At 41.2% G+C, this 20,522-nt stretch overlaps 1 long non-coding RNA gene across 1 annotated transcript; it reads left to right on the top strand.

Annotated features, from left to right (window-relative positions):
- Positions 1-2,886: 2,886 nt before the first annotated feature.
- On the top strand, positions 2,887-19,853 carry LOC105974837 (uncharacterized). The gene is made up of 3 exons (XR_016029158.1): positions 2,887-3,209; positions 3,286-3,370; positions 18,511-19,853. It is a non-coding gene; the product is annotated as an uncharacterized LOC105974837 (long non-coding RNA).
- The last annotated feature ends 669 nt before the right edge of the window (positions 19,854-20,522 follow it).

The following is a 20,522-nucleotide window of genomic DNA, read 5'->3' as shown; positions in this document are numbered from 1 at the left end:
AATTGGAGGTCTGAGATCACCGTGTACAGCAGCAGCAAAGGATTTGGTTGGGAATTGGAATTTTGGGGTTTGAATTTCGGGATTAGGGGCTTCAATTTCTGGATTGGGGTTTTTTAATTGGGGATTTTGGGTTTGGAATTGGGAATTCGGATTATGATTGTCCAATTTAGAAATAGGGATAGAAATATCATTTTTAGTGTTTGAATTGGACATAAAACCAGCTTGGGCCACAAGATTGGGGTTTAGGTGGTCCGTATTAGGGTTTTGGGCTCGAATTTGAGTAATATTATCGTGAGCCGGTTTTAGAGTGGAAGATAGGCCTTTCTTAGGAGAGTTAGGGGCTGAGATGGGCTTAGGGACCGGTAGTTTGAGGCTAGAAAAATCCTTATAGGATGGTGATTTGGCAAGTGGTGTAAACTTGGCGAATTGTGGTTGGCTGAGGTGAGGAGTTCTAGCCAAGTCAAGGGGTGAGGTGGAACGGGCGGGAAAAGTGGTTGGTGAAATTTGAATTGTGGCGACCTTGCCTTGTGTAGAAGATTCAGCTTCCACAATCAAGGAAGATTGATTGGTGAAATCTTCCATAATTACCACGTCCGAAAAGGAAGGTCCTGATTTAGAATGATCTTGATTTGCTGCACTAATTAAAGGAAGAACCAAGACAAGATGAGAGTCTAGATTCATGCGGGGCACAAGCAGCAGCTACCCACTCGAAGATCTCCACCGAGAGAAGGCGGAGATATGACGGAGACACGAAAAACCGATGACAAGACACGAAACAAAATGAGGACGAAACAAACCTCCACTTAAACTGAAATTAAAGAAGCAAAACGAGCAAAAAACGCCCAAGAATGGAAGCAAAAACGAGGCTGAGATTACAAGGAATGAAAGCAGCCCTAAAACCGAATGAAATGAAGGAGAAACAACCAAAAAACGACACAAAAACACAAGAATACGGCTGACCCAAACACAAACACGAAAAAAACAAAGAACACTACCAAATTTTGAGAAAATTATATGCAAAGAGCACGAAAACCTCAAAACCGATGGATAATTGAACTAAAATGACAATAAGAAACGATGATCAACTAACCAGAATGAATGAAATGAAAAACGAATATATGAATGGCTAAAATCGATCAAAATCTTCGTAGGAAAGACACAACTTTCTAGAGAGAAGGCAGAGCGTTTTTTCTAGAGAGAGAAACATTTTTTCTAGTACCATTGTATCTTTTTTATCTAGTTCTGAATATATGTACTTATATATATATATATATATATATATATATATATATATATATATATATATATATATATATATATATATATATATATATATATATATATATATATATATATATATATATATATATATATATATATATATATATATATATATATTATCAATAAATACTAATGTATAAGGACTATTTTTCTAAAACCGGGGGTCCCTAAAAATCATAAAAAATTGGGGGCCCGAGGCGACCGTCTTTCTCGTCTACCCTCAGAACCGGGCATGGCTACACCTAGTGAAATATATCGGGTGATCCCCACAATCGATCTGAACATAATAACAATCTGATATTTTTCACTAAGTGTAACTGTTGGCGCCAGATTTCCGACTATTGGAGATCAAGGAAATCCGCCAAGTTTTTGGAATTAAAAGATTGGCAAAGATTTGTTTTCCATGTTTATTTTGGAATTTACTAGAGTCTTATTCTATAATACTTCTATTAGGACTTAGATTTATTTCCATGTATTTTATTCTAGTTAGGTATCTTTTGTACTTATCTAGAATAGAAGTAGAAATCAACTAAGATTCTATTACCTAGTTAAATAGATTTCCTTGGGGTTCAAGTTAGGTCTTAAAGCTTATTTTCGTGGCTATATAAGCCTCCTAGACTCTAAATAACCGTGCGCATTATTTGGGAGAAAAACCACTTCATAGCATCGAAGGTTTGCTAAGGCGTTATGCGGAGCAGGACTATGCCATCGTTGCACTGTACCATTGCTGTGTGTGCCAACATATACAGATCTGTTGTATAGATCTCAAGGGAGATCAACCATTGCTGTGTGTGCCAACATACACAGATCTGTTGTATAGATCTCAAGGGAGATCAACCGCATTTTTGAAGGGAGTTTAGGCCTGAAGGGAGTTCGAGGCACACGGTGTGGAGTTGCTGTTGGAAGAGACACGGAGTTCAAGTTGTGTACAAGAACGGCATAAATAATTAAAGAGGGAGTCTTAATTATTTTAATAAGTCCTATTAATGTACACTGTAAATCTGAACTAGTGAAATCTTGTTTGCATGTCCACGTGGATGTAGGTCACATTTGTGTCTGGACCACATTAAATTCTTTTGTTTATTTACTCGTTTTCAGTAGTTTATAACCGTGTTAACACAAGAATTGTAGTTGTAATTGAATACTGTTCCCACACCAACTGTTTCGACTTAGGTTAACAGATTTTCATAGGCATATAAATCTACAATAACATCTCATGTACCCTTTTGAATCTTTAGTTGATTTAGCTACTCAAAAAATTTAACCTTCTAAATGGGGCAACTCCAACGCAAGGATATCAAGTAAGGATAAACAATCGATTAAGGCCCAGTTTGGTTGGGCTGATCCGGGTGGATAGTTCCTCTAATCCACTCGGATCTCAGCTTTGGTTCGGCCCAACTGGGTTCTGGATTGCACTTGGGCCCGGGTCCGGATCTTGGATTTCCTGGATCTCCCATCAGGCTAAAGGAGGTGAGATTGGGTAATCTCATCCACTCTCAGCCCAATCAAGCTCAGTATATTACCTTTACGATCTGAATATTTATTTCTAATTACAAGACTACCCCATATATATAGGAATTACCCCAAAAATTATTGAGTTAGCCCTAGAATTTTACCGACATAGCAATACACGCCGTTCTTCGTTCTGCTTTTCTCCACTGTGGTCGGTAGTTTTTTCACCGAGGTAATTTTTCCGATAATCAACTCATCTAGGTTCTCTAACACGCTTCTTTCTTCGTATTTTAGGCCCCCTAAACCGGTTGAAGAATAATCAACTCATCACAGATTGATTTCTTATTTTTCATACTTCACTAGTTTTTTCTTTTTTTTTTTATTTGGTTTTTCCGATAATCAACTCATCACAGATTGATTTCACAGATTTCTTCAAACGCATCCGAGTATTGCTGAAGAAGTTTGGGTTCATATGGGTATCGATTTTTTTTTATTGTTCTAATTATCCATTCATTCATCTCGTAATTAAATTTATTTGTTTCCGTTTCGCAGGTGATTTTCGATTTTGGTTTCGAAGTAGTTCGTAGTTTGGCCGGGCTGATTCTGTTCCGGCCGAACGATTCCGGTGTTGCAGCTGGTTGACTGTAACGGAATAAACGGTAATTCAAATTACCAAAGGAATAAAACGACGTCGTTCAACTCAAGGAAGCGTGGACGCGTTTTTCATTTATTTCACGTTTTTATTAGTCAGCAATAATAAAGGGAAACGACACCGTTTCCCTCTGGACCACCACCAACTTTGCATGAAAGAGGCATAGCCGGGTTCTGCTGCCTCTACCTACTTTTGCAGTATAAAAGACAAGGGGAGGCCTGCCATTTTCCTTGTCCGTTTCTTGGTAATCTTTAGGTTAAAGTAGTGTAGTTTCTCGTAGATAAAATCTTTCACCTAACCCTAAACACCGCCGTCAGCTCACCTTATCTTTCACTCTCCACATTCGCAGGTATATTCAAGTTTCAAGCTTCCGTCGGATCAGAGATCATAACAATTGGTATCTAGAGCCACCGTTTCTGGTGAAACTCTAGGAATGATGACAAGAAGCCACGTCAGGACAGGGTCCGGAGATAACACCAGATCTGATGCTGAAGTCTATCTGGATGAGCATCTAGCTTTCAACAAGAAGATTCAGGTTGAGATAGGAGAGATGCAGGCGAATCTACACACAGAAATGGCTAGGAACAGGGTGGAGACTAATCAGAAAATCGAAGACTTGAGCAAGCTAGTGGGGGAATTAGTGAAAGCAGTCAATGGAAACAACGGGAAGGCCCCAATGGCACAAGGAAACTCATCGGAGAACCCTTTTAGGTTTCCAGAAGTCACACAGCCACAGATGCGTGTGGAGGTGGGAAATCTCAACAGTCCTTGTAGAGGAGGTGAGAATAGATCAAACAGAGTGGAGTTTCCCAAGTTTGATGGGGAATTTCCCAGGACCTGGCTAAGAAGATGCCATAGGTATTTCACACTAAACCCTCTGAGTGAACAAGAGAAGGTTCACTTTGCATCAATGCATTTAGAAGGGAAGGTGGAGGATTGGTACACTGATTATATTGAGCAAATGGAAGGATTAGGGTGGGAAAATTTCTCCAGCATGATATTAGACAGATTCTTGGAGGAAGAAGGAGTAAGTTTAACAGCTGAATTCAACAGGTTGAGGCAAGAGACCACTATGGAAGATTACAGGCTGAAATTTGAGCATCTTAAGGCATTTGTGAGTCAGAAACACAGGCTTCTTACAGACAACTATTACTTAGAATGCTTTGTGGAAGGGCTCAAAGACAATATCAGAAACATGGTGAAAATGATGAGACCTATGACACTCTCTCAAGCCATTCAGCAAGCTAAGTTACAGGAGGGAAATGTTGTACAGATCACGGAGGAGATCAAGAGCACTGTGAAGACTGCCACTACTCACTTGAGAACTTTCAAACCTACTGTACAAGTTCCTAGGATCCATCAACCAGAGAGAGGGGGTATGACCAGCAAGAAACTGACTAGACCAGAGCTGGAAGAGAGGAGAAAGAAGGGGTTGTGTTATAACTGTGAGGAGAAGTATACACCTGGACATAGATGCAAAAGGATGTTTTATATTGAATGTATACCTACACCTGAGGAAGAAGATGTAGTGGAAGACATAGAAGGAGTGGATGAACTGGTAGAAGATGAATGTATGCAGATCTCCTTCAATGCCATAGCTGGACAAGTCACTCAAACTACCCTCAAGATCCTTGGGAGATACAGAAATCAACCCATCACTATACTATTGGACACTGGGGCTTCACATAGTTTCCTAGATCCTCAAACTGCAGTAAGGTTGAAGTGTGAGAGGGTGTACAAAAGAAAAACTAAGGTAACTGTAGCTGGCAAGGTGCAGTTGGAATGTGATTCATTTTGCCCAATGTTTCAGTGGACAATGGGGGGATGCCAATTTCAGATTGATGTAACCCTCTTAGAGCTAGGAGGGTGTGATTTGGTGCTAGGAGTTGATTTCATGAAGAAATTTGCACCTCTATCTTTTGATCACAATGTGCAGTCCATTACACTCAATTATGAGGGCACAGAGGTGGTGCTGCAAGCTCATGAAGGAATCCCTGAGTTCCAACTCATTGATGGAGAAGCACTTCACAGTATGTTGAGCAATAAAGAAGTGAACATGGGATGTTTTGTGGTGATGAACATGTTGGGTTTCGGGCACGTGTACGCAGCGGAAAACAAAAATTTTATGCGATTTAAACGACTTTAAAGCACATAAGCACATGCCCGACAAATTAAATCAATTAATTGCGTACCTTTGCGCTTCCAGCGAAATTAAAACAACAACATGCTTGATTACTTAATCGAAATTAAATCAATTAGCATGCTCGCGTTTAAATCAAATAATCATGCTCGCAATAATAAAACCAATTTCATGTAGACACATAAAGTCATACAAGTTTCTTATTAAAACGAACATGCATATATTAATTTAAACGTAACCGAATCGAATGACAATAGATTCGAAACATTACCTCTTGAAGCGTGAGGTAGGCGCACTTAGCAAATCGAGATTGCTACGGAAACCAATCCGTACAATCGGGGCAGCAGCGGTGCAGCGGCAAGAGCGGCGAGACGGCCACGGCGGTGCGTGAATCTCACGCGCAGAGAAGATGGCTAGCTGCTCTTCCCACTCCTATTGATCCAATCTGTTTGCTGATCTGAAATTACAGCCTTGCTCCGACTTCCGTATCTCCATGCGTATTTACTGGATGAATAATTCCTTCTGGACGATGGTAGATTTATGAGTCGTGAAGCTGCTGTCAAAATTTCACGTCCATCCGATCACCGGTTGATTTATGGCGAATTTTCTCGCTGGACAGCGCAGAAAATCCGAGAGCAGTTTTTCAGAATTGCCTTCTCGCATCTTCGATTCTTCAATCTTCCTCCTCTTGGATTTCACCTCGTATACTTCGATCTACTAAACACGTGGCACTAGACACGTAATAGTCAGAATAACGGAAGAAAAGAAAGAAGGAAAGGAATACCGAAAGAGATCGGCCAACGGATAGCCGATTCCGGCGATTTTCCGGCGACGATGGCGCGGTGGCCGAGGGGAGATGGCCGAGCGTGAGAGAGGGAGCGGCTAGGGTTTTGGACGCGTTGTGTGTTTGTGCAAGACCTATAAATCATGCATTTATAGTCCCTTGCATAAAACCCTAACGGGCTTAAGTTGGACCGGGCCCAACAGCTTAAGCTCGTTAGTTCCTTCACTTGCTCGTCTCTCTCAATTCAATGATCGGAAAATCGTAACAATTACATATTCGGATTCATTATATTTTCCTCGTCATTACGAGTGCCATCTTTCATTTTCCAACTTTCCAAAAGTGGAAACCCTAGTTCAGTGCACTTTCTAAATTTGGAAACTTCCCGATTTAGAAAGTTCACTACAACTTTCGCCTATTCTTTTCCTTTTCTTATTCTCATTCATAATTCCAAATTACGAATGTTGGACCCAATCATATTGACTTCCAATCATGCAAAGATAAACCATTTTATCTCTGACCGTTTATTCAAAGATCTCATGTGCACGAGCAGTGTGACCCTCGATGGTTCAGGTGTAAGCTAGCCGTGGGCCCACAACCCTTTGTGGTAAAAACTCGTCCCCTTAGAGTTACGATTAAGATGAAACTCGTTTCACCTTAACCACCCAACGAATCAAGATTGGCGTCTAGCAACTACGCGTCATGATTCCCTAGATACAAATGAAGTGCCTGCAAGAACCTTCAGATATAGTTAACGTACAGTACGGTCCCTTCGATTCATATGTCCCGATCGAACTAGAGACATTGGTTCATCGAGACCTCTTTATATGTTCGATGACGGTGCGATCGTTCTAAGTGTTGTAATCCTTACGTGCATGACTTAGAGAATCGAATTCTCTAATCATCACTTAGTCAGCTCTGGCCAGAGACTTAGAATGATTACAAACTTTCAGAACACACAGGACATCCAAGACTATTCTAGCGATCGAATCCCCGACTACAATGCACAGACCTCCCACTAGATTTCGGACTGCACGAACACTGGCCCTTGGGATGGTCCTCGGTGGAACTCAGGGACAGGTCACGATACAGCTGGTCCTCTAGTGAAGTCACGGTGATGTCTAGGTCATAAGGACTAATGGTGTACAACTATACCATAGATATCTCTACTCGATTATTGGGAACCACTTAGAGATTTCTAGGGTGAGGGAGTTCAGTGAACTCGTCAATTTACGAGCACCCACTTATGCATGCCGATATCACAATACCGTTTACTGATGAGATGCAGTACACATACACTAAGTGCTAGTCTTAATGGGAAAGGCCGATATCCTCATTAGTGGCGTAACCCTTCGACTAGGAACACGTTTAACAGTTATAATACTTAAGTAAATATCTCACGATCCTAACGATCAATTACTAGTACTTGTAATAACTGTAAGGACTATATCTATGCTTGTGACAAAGGGACACAGATATAGAATGCCAATGTGTTTTATCATTAATACGAATAAAGGTTCGTTTATTACAATAATAAATACGAAAGACCACAGCCACAGGTTGGCTTGTTGGTCACCTACTCTAACAATCTCCCACTTGACCTAAAGCCAACTACCCATAAACCGCAATCCCATCGACTCTCGATGTTTCTCATGGACCGATCTTGGTAAAGGCTTCGTGAAGGGGTCTGCAACGTTCTCTTCCGAGGTGACTCGTTCTACCTTAACTTCACCTTTATCAATGATCTCTCGGATCATATGATACTTTCTCAGAATATGCTTCAACTTCTGATGAGATCTCGGCTCCTTAGCTTGCGCCAAGGCTCCGGTGTTATCACAGTACAACGGTACTGGATCACTAGCATTAGGAATGACACCCAACTCTTGGATGAACTTCCTTATCCAAGTCCCATCTTTTGCAGCTTCGGACGCTGCAATGTATTCCGCTTCGGTAGTGGAATCGGCCGTCTTGCTTTTCTTGGAACTCTTCCAACACACGGCACCACCATTAAGCGTGAATATAAATCCAGAATTCGACTTTGAGTCGTCCACGTCCGATTGAAAACGAGAGTCAGTGAAACCCTCTAATTTCAACTCGGCACCCCCATTGACCAAAAATATATCCTTAGTCCTTCGCAAGTACTTGAGGATATCTTTCACGGCTTTCCAGTGAGCCGGGCCGGGGTTAGACTGATATCTGCTTGTGACACTCACAACATACGCAATATCGGGTCTCGTACATAGCATGCCATACATTATGCTTCCTATGGCAGAAGCATAGGGCGTCCTTTTCATCTCCTCGATTTCACTAGGTGTTTGGGGACACATAGATTTCGAGAGACGAACCCCATGGGACATTGGCAAGAATCCCTTCTTGGATTCTTCCATGCTAAACCGTTTCATAACGGTGTCTATGTACAGGCTTTGGGATAAGCCAAGCATCTTTCTTGCTCTATCTCTATAGATGCGTATTCCTAATACATAAGATGCTTCTCCCAAATCCTTCATTGAGAAACGTGTGGACAACCATGCTTTCGTTTGCTGTAACATTCCTACGTCATTCCCAATGAGTAGAATGTCATCAACGTAAAGCACTAGAAATATTACTGCCCTCCCACTAACCTTCTTGTATACACAAGGTTCCTCCGGATTCTTCTCAAAATCAAACTCTTTGATAGTTGAGTTGAACCTAATGTTCCAACTACGGGATGCTTGCTTCAATCCATAAATGGATCGCTGGAGCTTGCAAACCTTTTGCTCACGTCCAGGAGATATGAAGCCTTCCGGCTGCGCCATGTAAATTTCTTCCTCAATATCTCCATTAAGGAAGGCGGTCTTCACATCCATTTGCCATATCTCGTAGTCGTACCACGCAGCTATGGCCAGCAAAATCCTAATGGACTTCAGCATCGCGACTGGCGAAAAAATTTCCTCATAGTCAACGCCTTGCCTTTGAGTGTAACCTTTCGCTACCAATCTAGCTTTATAGGTCGATACCTTTCCATCCACTCCAATTTTGTTCTTATAGATCCACTTGCAGCCTATAGGAACAATTCCCTTAGGTGGATCTACCAAGGTCCACACCTTGTTGGAGTACATGGAGTCCATTTCGGATTTCATGGCAGTTAGCCAATGTCCCATGTCCGCATCCGATACGGCCTCATTGTATGTTCTTGGATCTTGTCCAAGATCAACATGATCTTCATCATTTTCGAGGAGGAATAACCTATCCGGCATTTTCCGAACTCTTTCGGATCTACGTACCGTAGGTTCAGGAGGTATATTAGTGGTTTGTTGTATTGGTTCGATTACTTGTTCTTGCGTTTGAACTTCACTTTGTGGTTCTTGAACTACTTCAAGTTCTATCATGCTGCCCTTTCTATCGGATAGAAACTCCCTTTCCAAAAAGGTGGCATTTCTTGAAACAAACGTCTTTGCTTCTTTGACATAGTAGAACTCGTATCCCATCGAGTCTTCGGGATACCCCACAAAATAGCACAAGTCGGATTTACTATCCAACTTATCTCCCACTAATCGCTTCACATAAGCGAGACAACCCCATATCCTAATATGTTTGTAATTGGGTTTCCGGGAATGCCAAAGTTCATAAGGTGTGGATTTAACTGCTTTGGTGTTAACTCTATTCAGCAAATACGCGGCAGTACGGAGTGCATGACCCCACAAGTATGCCGGTAAGTTTGTGAACCCCATCATTGATCGAACCATATCTAATAAAGTTCGATTCCGACGTTCGGATACTCCATTAAGTTGAGGAGTTCCCGGTGGAGTCCATTGGGACTGTATCCCATTTTCTTTTAGATAGTCAATGAACTCGATGCTCAAGTACTCTCCACCACGATCGGATCGCAGCTTCTTAATACTTCGTCCGAGTTGCTTTTCTACTTCATGTCTAAAATCTTTGAACCTTTCAAATGTTTCAGACTTGTACTTCATCAAGTACACATACCCATACCTAGAATAATCGTCGGTAAAGGTGGCGAAGTAGTTATATCCACCCTTCGCACTAACACTTAGTGGACCACATACGTCTGTATGGATCAAATCCAAAAGACCCTCGGCTCGTTCCATTTTCCCTTTGTAGGGTGACTTGGTCATTTTCCCTTTAAGGCAAGATTCACAAGTTTGTAGTGACTTCACGTCCTCCAAAGAGAACAATCCTTCACTGACAAAATCGTTCATCCTTCTTAAAGAGACATGACCTAATCTAGCGTGCCAAAGATGTGCGGGGTTTTGATCTATCTCCTTACGTTTTGCTGATTTTCGCCTTAGGGGCCCCCACTACCTTCACCAACTTCGAACTTGCTGTTTGGGAAGGGAACTCTTTCCTTTATCTTCTTTTGGGAAGAACTCTTCTTTCCAAAAGTAGCAGCAATGAGAACAAACTTCTCTTTCTTAATGGTGGACTCGAAACTGACCAACATGTTCATTAACTCATCCAAGGGAGGATCTAGTTTGTTCATGTTAAAGTTCACTATGAACGATTCATAGGAACTAGGAAGAGACAACAGGATCAAATCCAACGAGAGCTCGGCCGGGAGGGTGACATCGAGATTCACTAGCTTTTCAAGGAGAGTGATCATTTTGAGACAGTGCTCGTGGACCGAAGTCCCTTCGCGCAGTCTCGCCGTGATCAACTCCTTTGTAGCAGCGTACCTCGATGCCCTAATATTCTCACTATACATGCTATTGAGATGAGCCTTTATATCGAAAGCATGCAAGTGAGACTCATATTTCCTCGCAAGCGCGGGCTCCATGGCGGCTATCATATAGCACCTAGCATGAGTGTCATCTTTCTTCCAAACTTCATAAGTTTCCTTTTCAGCATCAGTCGATGTAGCAGGTATAGTGGCGGGAAGTCTCTCGTTCAAAACATAGAGACGCCCCTCAACAGTTAGCACAAGCTTAAGACTACGCAACCAATCTAGGTAATTAGGGCCATTGAGTTTATTGTCGAGGATTGACATTATGGGATTCTTAGACATAATTATCTGAGACATATAGAGAAGAGGATTATTAGAGATTCGCGTTAAATGATTGTTACAATTAAATGTTTGGACTTATGTTATTTAATTGTTCTCCCACTAATTTTATCGAGTTCCACTTCCCTCTAGTAGACAAACGAGAAAACTGATTTTTCTTAATGGGCTTTAGGTCCAATAGACAAATATAACCCGTAGTTAATCTAGCCCGATTATATTTGCCCAAAGGTAGATCACAATCAATCATATCCACAATATGACCCTAAATTAATTTTCCTCACACTTGATAATGACCTAAGTTAATCTCGCGAATATCAAAATCGTCGTGTGTCAAGTCTAACCTACCAATCAAAGATGCTCATAGAACTTGATTATGCCAAACTAATGCAGTCCCTAGTTAATCTAGCCGACCACGTTAATCCAACATAACCCTTTTCTATGGCTACCTTCATCATTATGTCAATTGAATTACAGCTTACTCTACCATAGCACTCCCCGCTAACACGGCTTACTGCACTATAGTAAAGGGCTACACATAATCCAACCGTTGGCAGAAGGAAAGAAATAACTCAACAGATTGGGTTTTTCTTTATAGCTTGAAATGATTCTTAATTGAATTAAGAATGAGGGATTTTATTTAAAAGTTTTATCTCATCAGAAGGTTTTGGATTGGTCTATGTGATTCCTACATCTATGTTCTCTAAAGGTATATGGAAGCGCATATTGTCCTAAGAGGAACATACGACCTAATTTCATAATTAATTACATTAATTAATTATCGAGTTTTCAAAATAATTATAGAACCTCAACTAGCATAAATCATTCAAATAATGCTAAGGTACTACTAATTAAGTTGAATATATAATCAACATTATATATGTGTTCTATTAATTGAAATCAATTTAACAATTTAAATCAATTTAATTAATCTAACACCTATTTACTAAAATAGATGATTGTCGATCCAATTATCTAATTGGGATTAATTGAAAATAATTTTCCAAAAATTAAAATCAATTTGTTTTAAGTTTAATTTTAGAAATCTGAAATAAAAATTTTTTTTTTTTTTTTTTTTTTTTTATTTTTCAGTGGTCCGGTTCGGCCCAACCGGTCTGACCGGTTCGGACCGAATCGGGCCGGTTCTGTCCGGTCCAGCTGACCCAAATCAGTGGGCCGGGTCAGTCGGACCGAGAACCGGTCTGACCGACCCGAATCCACTTGGATTCGGTCAACTAAATCGCACACAACCATCGAACCGGTCGGTTCGACCGGTTCGATCCGAACAATTTAAAAACCGACATTTTAAAATAATTTCAGATCCGATTTTCCAATTTTAAACAATTTTAAAGCTGGAAAAATTCTAAACAATATTTCAAAAATATTTTAAACTTACGAAAACTCCCAATTACATAACACGACAAACACTACTTTAATAAATCGAACATGCATATTAAAACGAACGCAATTAATTGCGCAACGAGCTCTGATACCACTGTTGGGTTTCGGGCACGTGTACGCAGCGGAAAACAAAAATTTTATGCGATTTAAACGACTTTAAAGCACATAAGCACATGCCCGACAAATTAAATCAATTAATTGCGTACCTTTGCGCTTCCAGCGAAATTAAAACAACAACATGCTTGATTACTTAATCGAAATTAAATCAATTAGCATGCTCGCGTTTAAATCAAATAATCATGCTCGCAATAATAAAACCAATTTCATGTAGACACATAAAGTCATACAAGTTTCTTATTAAAACGAACATGCATATATTAATTTAAACGTAACCGAATCGAATGACAATAGATTCGAAACATTACCTCTTGAAGCGTGAGGTAGGCGCACTTAGCAAATCGAGATTGCTACGGAAACCAATCCGTACAATCGGGGCAGCAGCGGTGCAGCGGCAAGAGCGGCGAGACGGCCACGGCGGTGCGTGAATCTCACGCGCAGAGAAGATGGCTAGCTGCTCTTCCCACTCCTATTGATCCAATCTGTTTGCTGATCTGAAATTACAGCCTTGCTCCGACTTCCGTATCTCCATGCGTATTTACTGGATGAATAATTCCTTCTGGACGATGGTAGATTTATGAGTCGTGAAGCTGCTGTCAAAATTTCACGTCCATCCGATCACCGGTTGATTTATGGCGAATTTTCTCGCTGGACAGCGCAGAAAATCCGAGAGCAGTTTTTCAGAATTGCCTTCTCGCATCTTCGATTCTTCAATCTTCCTCCTCTTGGATTTCACCTCGTATACTTCGATCTACTAAACACGTGGCACTAGACACGTAATAGTCAGAATAACGGAAGAAAAGAAAGAAGGAAAGGAATACCGAAAGAGATCGGCCAACGGATAGCCGATTCCGGCGATTTTCCGGCGACGATGGCGCGGTGGCCGAGGGGAGATGGCCGAGCGTGAGAGAGGGAGCGGCTAGGGTTTTGGACGCGTTGTGTGTTTGTGCAAGACCTATAAATCATGCATTTATAGTCCCTTGCATAAAACCCTAACGGGCTTAAGTTGGACCGGGCCCAACAGCTTAAGCTCGTTAGTTCCTTCACTTGCTCGTCTCTCTCAATTCAATGATCGGAAAATCGTAACAATTACATATTCGGATTCATTATATTTTCCTCGTCATTACGAGTGCCATCTTTCATTTTCCAACTTTCCAAAAGTGGAAACCCTAGTTCAGTGCACTTTCTAAATTTGGAAACTTCCCGATTTAGAAAGTTCACTACAACTTTCGCCTATTCTTTTCCTTTTCTTATTCTCATTCATAATTCCAAATTACGAATGTTGGACCCAATCATATTGACTTCCAATCATGCAAAGATAAACCATTTTATCTCTGACCGTTTATTCAAAGATCTCATGTGCACGAGCAGTGTGACCCTCGATGGTTCAGGTGTAAGCTAGCCGTGGGCCCACAACCCTTTGTGGTAAAAACTCGTCCCCTTAGAGTTACGATTAAGATGAAACTCGTTTCACCTTAACCACCCAACGAATCAAGATTGGCGTCTAGCAACTACGCGTCATGATTCCCTAGATACAAATGAAGTGCCTGCAAGAACCTTCAGATATAGTTAACGTACAGTACGGTCCCTTCGATTCATATGTCCCGATCGAACTAGAGACATTGGTTCATCGAGACCTCTTTATATGTTCGATGACGGTGCGATCGTTCTAAGTGTTGTAATCCTTACGTGCATGACTTAGAGAATCGAATTCTCTAATCATCACTTAGTCAGCTCTGGCCAGAGACTTAGAATGATTACAAACTTTCAGAACACACAGGACATCCAAGACTATTCTAGCGATCGAATCCCCGACTACAATGCACAGACCTCCCACTAGATTTCGGACTGCACGAACACTGGCCCTTGGGATGGTCCTCGGTGGAACTCAGGGACAGGTCACGATACAGCTGGTCCTCTAGTGAAGTCACGGTGATGTCTAGGTCATAAGGACTAATGGTGTACAACTATACCATAGATATCTCTACTCGATTATTGGGAACCACTTAGAGATTTCTAGGGTGAGGGAGTTCAGTGAACTCGTCAATTTACGAGCACCCACTTATGCATGCCGATATCACAATACCGTTTACTGATGAGATGCAGTACACATACACTAAGTGCTAGTCTTAATGGGAAAGGCCGATATCCTCATTAGTGGCGTAACCCTTCGACTAGGAACACGTTTAACAGTTATAATACTTAAGTAAATATCTCACGATCCTAACGATCAATTACTAGTACTTGTAATAACTGTAAGGACTATATCTATGCTTGTGACAAAGGGACACAGATATAGAATGCCAATGTGTTTTATCATTAATACGAATAAAGGTTCGTTTATTACAATAATAAATACGAAAGACCACAGCCACAGGTTGGCTTGTTGGTCACCTACTCTAACAGAACAGTACAGTAGAGAAAGAATCAAGAGAAGAAGTGCCACAAGAGATACAAAGAATCATAGAAGGATTTCCTGAAGTGTTCAAGAAAACCAATGAACTTCCCCCAGTGAGGCAGGCTGAACACTCCATTCCCCTAAAAGAAGATGCTACACCATTTAAATCACAACCTTACAGATACCCATTTATGCAGAGGAAGGAAGTAGAAGCCATGGTGCAAGAGATGCTCTCCACTGGAGTCATTCAGCCCAGCAACAACCCCTTTGCATCACCTGTGTTGTTGGTCAAGAAGAAGGATGGCTCATGGAGGTTTTGTGTAGACTACAGGAGATTAAACTCCATGACCATCAAAGATAGCTACCCAATCCCTTTGATTGATGATCTATTAGATGAGTTAGGGGGAGCCAAGCTGTTTTCCAAGGTGGATCTGAGAGCTGGCTACCATCAAATCAGGATGAGCCAAAAGGATATAGAGAAGACTGCCTTTGTGACCTCCTCTGGTCATTATGAGTTCCTTGTAATGCCATTTGGTTTGACTAATGCACCAGCTACATTTCAAGCACTGATGAATGATGTATTCAGGGAACATCTCAGAGAGTTTGTGCTGGTTTTCTTTGATGACATATTGATATACAGCCCAGACTTGGTGACTCACCAAAACCATGTAAAAAGAGTTTTAGAACTCCTCAAGGAGCATCAGTTATATGCCAAAATGACCAAGTGCAGTTTTGGACAGAGGCAAGTGGAGTATTTAGGGCATGTAATAACTGAAGAATGAGTGGGGGTTGATCCCAGTAAGATTGAGACTGTGAGAGATTGGCCTCCTCCAAACAGTGTCAAAGCACTGAGAGGGTTCTTGGGATTGACAGGCTATTACAGGAAGTTTGTAAGGAGCTATGGAGAGATAGCCAAGCCCTTAACACAACAACTCAAAAAGGGGCAATTCCATTGGAATGAGGAAGCTCAAACAGCCTTTGAAAGGCTCAAAGAAGCTATGACCACCACACCTGTGTTACAGCTACCAGACTTCAAGGAAAAATTTGTGGTGGAAACAGATGCATCTTACTATGGGATTGGAGCTGTACTCATGCAAAAAGGCCATCCTCTAGCCTACTTGAGCAAGGCACTAGGGGTTAAGAGCCTAGGGCTCTCCATTTATGAGAAGGAGTTTCTAGCCATATTATTAGCAGTTCAGAAATGGAGAGCATACCTCATCAGTGGCACTTTTGTAATTAGAACTGACCAGAAAAGCTTGAGACATTTGCTAGAGCAGACGCTTTCCACACCTTTACAACACAAGTACCTAGCCAAGCTGCTAGGGTACAATTATACTATAGAATACAAGAAAGGGACTGAGAACAGTGCAGCAGATGCATTGTCCAGAAGAGAGAGCAACTTAGAGTTGAGCCAGATAACAGTAGTTCAACCACTATGGATCCAAGAAGTGATACAAAGCTATGAAGGAGATGAGGAATCACAAGCAATCATTGCTCAGTGTACTCTAAGCCCATTTGATGTGTCATACTATCACTATACTGATGGCATCATCAAATATAAAGGGAGGATTTTTGTAGGGGGACAGACTGAAGTGAGAAATAACTTATTGGAGCAGATGCATGGGTCCAGTGTGGGGGGGCACTCTGGGATCCAGAATACATATCAGAGGGTCCAAGGGGTATTTCTATGGCCCGGACTTAGGAATCAAGTCAAAGAATGGGTCAAGAACTATCAAATCTGCCAGTTGAGCAAGCATGAGAATGTCAAAACCCCAGGCCTTTTACAACCTCTTCCTATACCAGAGGGAGCTTGGACTTGTATCACTATGGACTTCATTGTTAAGCTTTCTAAATCCCATGGGAAAGAGACCATATGGGTAGTGGTGGACAGATTCACAAAGTATGGGCATTTCATAGCTCTTTCTCAGCCAGCGACAGCCTCCACTTTAGCCCAAGTGTTCATAGAAGAGGTTTACAGATTGCATGGGTTGCCCAACTACATTGTTTCAGATAGAGACCCTATCTTCACAAGCCAATTTTGGAAGGAGTTAATGCAGACTCTGGGGATCCAGCAACAGTTGAGCACAGCCTTTCACCCACAAACAGACGGCCAAACTGAGAGAGTTAACCAATGTTTAGAGTCATACTTGAGGTGCATGTGTGGACAGCTCCCCAAGAAATGGAGTTCTTGGGTGCCCTTAGTTGAATGGTGGTACAACACCACCTACCATTCAGCCATTCAAATGACACCCTTTGAAGCACTCTATGGCTATAAGGCTCCACAGATGGGATATGGACCCCACCTTATACAGAAAACAGAAGGAGTGAGAGCATGGCTAGAGCAACATCAAATGATCACTCAACAATTGAAGAGACTGCTAAAGGAAGCTCAAGACAGGATGAGAACTTATGCAGATCAAAACAGAAGCGAGAGGACCTTTGAGGAAGGGGACTTAGTTTATCTTAAGCTAAAACCATACAAGCAAAGAAGTCTGAGGAAAAGCCACCTTTGGAAGCTAACTCCTAAGTACTGTGGGCCTTTTTCAGTAGTAAAGAGGGTCGGATCTGTGGCTTATGAACTCCAGCTACCTTCAGACTCCAAGGTTCATCCAGTGTTCCATGTCTCCCAGCTAAAGAAACATGTAGGAGCTCATGCAAGAGTAGTTGCAGCCCTTCCTCCGCTAGATGAGCAAAACCAGTTTCTCTTGATACTAGAAGGGGTTTTGGATCGAAAGATGATCAAGAAAAACAATACGGCAGTGGTTCAATGGCTAGTCAAGTGGGCTCATTTACCTACAAAGGAAGCCACTTGGGAGAATGCCGAAGAAATGGGGAGGAAATTCCCCACGTTTCAGCCATGAGTCATGGCTGCTTGAAGGGAGGGGAAGTGTAACGGAATAAACGGTAATTCAAATTACCAAAGGAATAAAACGACGTCGTTCAACTCAAGGAAGCGTGGACGCGTTTTTCATTTATTTCACGTTTTTATTAGTCAGCAATAATAAAGGGAAACGACACCGTTTCCCTCTGGACCACCACCAACTTTGCATGAAAGAGGCATAGCCGGGTTCTGCTGCCTCTACCTACTTTTGCAGTATAAAAGACAAGGGGAGGCCTGCCATTTTCCTTGTCCGTTTCTTGGTAATCTTTAGGTTAAAGTAGTGTAGTTTCTCGTAGATAAAATCTTTCACCTAACCCTAAACACCGCCGTCAGCTCACCTTATCTTTCACTCTCCACATTCGCAGGTATATTCAAGTTTCAAGCTTCCGTCGGATCAGAGATCATAACAAGGTTGACAGTTGGCTGTCGATTATCCCGGTTCTGCTACACGACGATTTAAGGTGAGTTCTCCAATGGGTTTAAGCTCGTCTTTTAGATTACAGATTAAGGATTGAGAAAGGTAGCATTTATTTGGAAAAAAATATTGTATCTTTTTTTTTTGGGAAAAAATAGTACATTACCTCAGTATTGGTTGGAAAATAACCATTATTTGGAAAAAAATAACCAATTAGTGAATTAGAATTAGTTAATATTAAAGTCAATTAGTGAAATAATATATGGTGTTACTCAGTATAAATTGTTTGGCATAAACAGTATATAAAGAATGCAATTAAGTTGTTTTTTTTGTAATAGTTTACGATAGTTATTTCATCTTTGCTTGCTCTAGGAGTTGGTTTATATGTTTCATATGTTTGAGAGATCGTTACAGGGTCTGGAATGTGAAATTTAGTTGTGAATGTGTTTGAGAGAGGTTGCATGGTCTGGAATGTGAAATTTAGTTGCCAGCGATCCAACGGTCTTTAACTCTATCCTCGATGAAATCGCCGCCGAAATGCGGACTCACTACGGTGAGACCTTTACGAATGACGTTGTTAAACGTCGGACCTTCCTACTAAAAAATCGTTTCAATGCATTTGTCAAATTCATTGGACTACCCGGTGTCAACTACAACCGTAGGACCGAACGTGTATCGGTTGACCGGACGTATGTCACGAGTCCTAAGAACAAAGTATGTAAACCTATTTTTATTGCATAAAATGCACGGTAAAATTTTTGTTGTCTTATTCTATGAATATGCAAATCATTTAATTGTGTGTGACCCTATACTTTTCCCTTTCACAATTAGAAAAAAACGGAACATGCATTGCACAACTATTTCGCTGCTAACGGGTTTCCCTACTACGACACTTTTGAGTTGGTATTTGTGGAGAAAGGAGCAGGGACGATAGAGTTTAGTGATAAACAAGGGTTCGTAAAAGATGACCCAATCACAATTGACGAAGGAACTCGACCGGGTGTTGAGGGTGTGAACGATGAATACGCTATTGTGCCGTATGAGGGTGTGAACGATGTTGAGCCCGTGGGTTACTATACCGGCGAGACCGACGGGTTCTCGGGGCGTATAGATGGTTGACAGCGAGTCAACTAGCTTGGTCATTGTGATTTCTGATATTTTTATGACTTTATTCTCCGTTTACCGTATTTTTCATCGTTGTAATTGTTTTATTGTCTTCGTGTTTTTTTTTTATTTCATAGTAATTGGTTTATGCAATTGCGAAAGTATCGTTGTGCTCGGTCATTGGTTATAGTGTGATCAATTATTCAATTATAACTTTAAATTCTATATGAACAAACATCTGTATCAACAAATTTAAACAAACAATGTTAAATATATAAATGTGTATTAACTAAGAAAAACAGTAGTGTGAACAAAATGTAAACAAACAATATTAATATATATTATCGCCCATGGGTACGAAACATGAAAATTAAAATTACAAACCAAAATACAAAGTCAGGAAAATCAAATACTAATACCGAAAATCTTGCCGACTACATGGAAGTGGGAAAATAATACGGGAAATACCAATAATAATAATACGGAAAATATTAGGAAAAACTAGCCGAGATAATGGAGATTGGAAAATTTGAACTTCCATTGATCAATGGAGTCAGTACAACACATGCGTCAAAGTATGACCTAGTAATCGTTTTCCCGTCGATTGGCCCCTTGCCGTTACACATATTCGAGGGACGGTTTGACCCGGACGAACTCAATCCAAACAAATTTGCAATATTGCGGGGCCTCGGCATTGATTTATCTTTCGGCTTCAAAGGTGATGGGCCCGAAACCGGACGCCGAACTCTCGAATTAGCGGTGCTACCCTCGGTGTTTAACGAACCCTCGGAATCCGAAAAGTGATTGAGGTAGTCCCACACATTGAAGTGTGTGCTACTAGAATCCGAGGAAATATTGACCACCGTTGTTGGTGGCATCGGGTTACCGAAACCAAGAGTGTTGT

The sequence above is a fragment of the Erythranthe guttata genome, chromosome 2 (genome assembly GCF_056151865.1).
Source record: "Erythranthe guttata isolate IM_541 chromosome 2, IM_541, whole genome shotgun sequence".
Taxonomy (NCBI): Eukaryota; Viridiplantae; Streptophyta; class Magnoliopsida; order Lamiales; family Phrymaceae; genus Erythranthe; species Erythranthe guttata.
The sequence above is the reverse complement of the archived record's forward strand: the minus strand, read 5'-3'. Positions and strand labels throughout refer to the sequence as shown.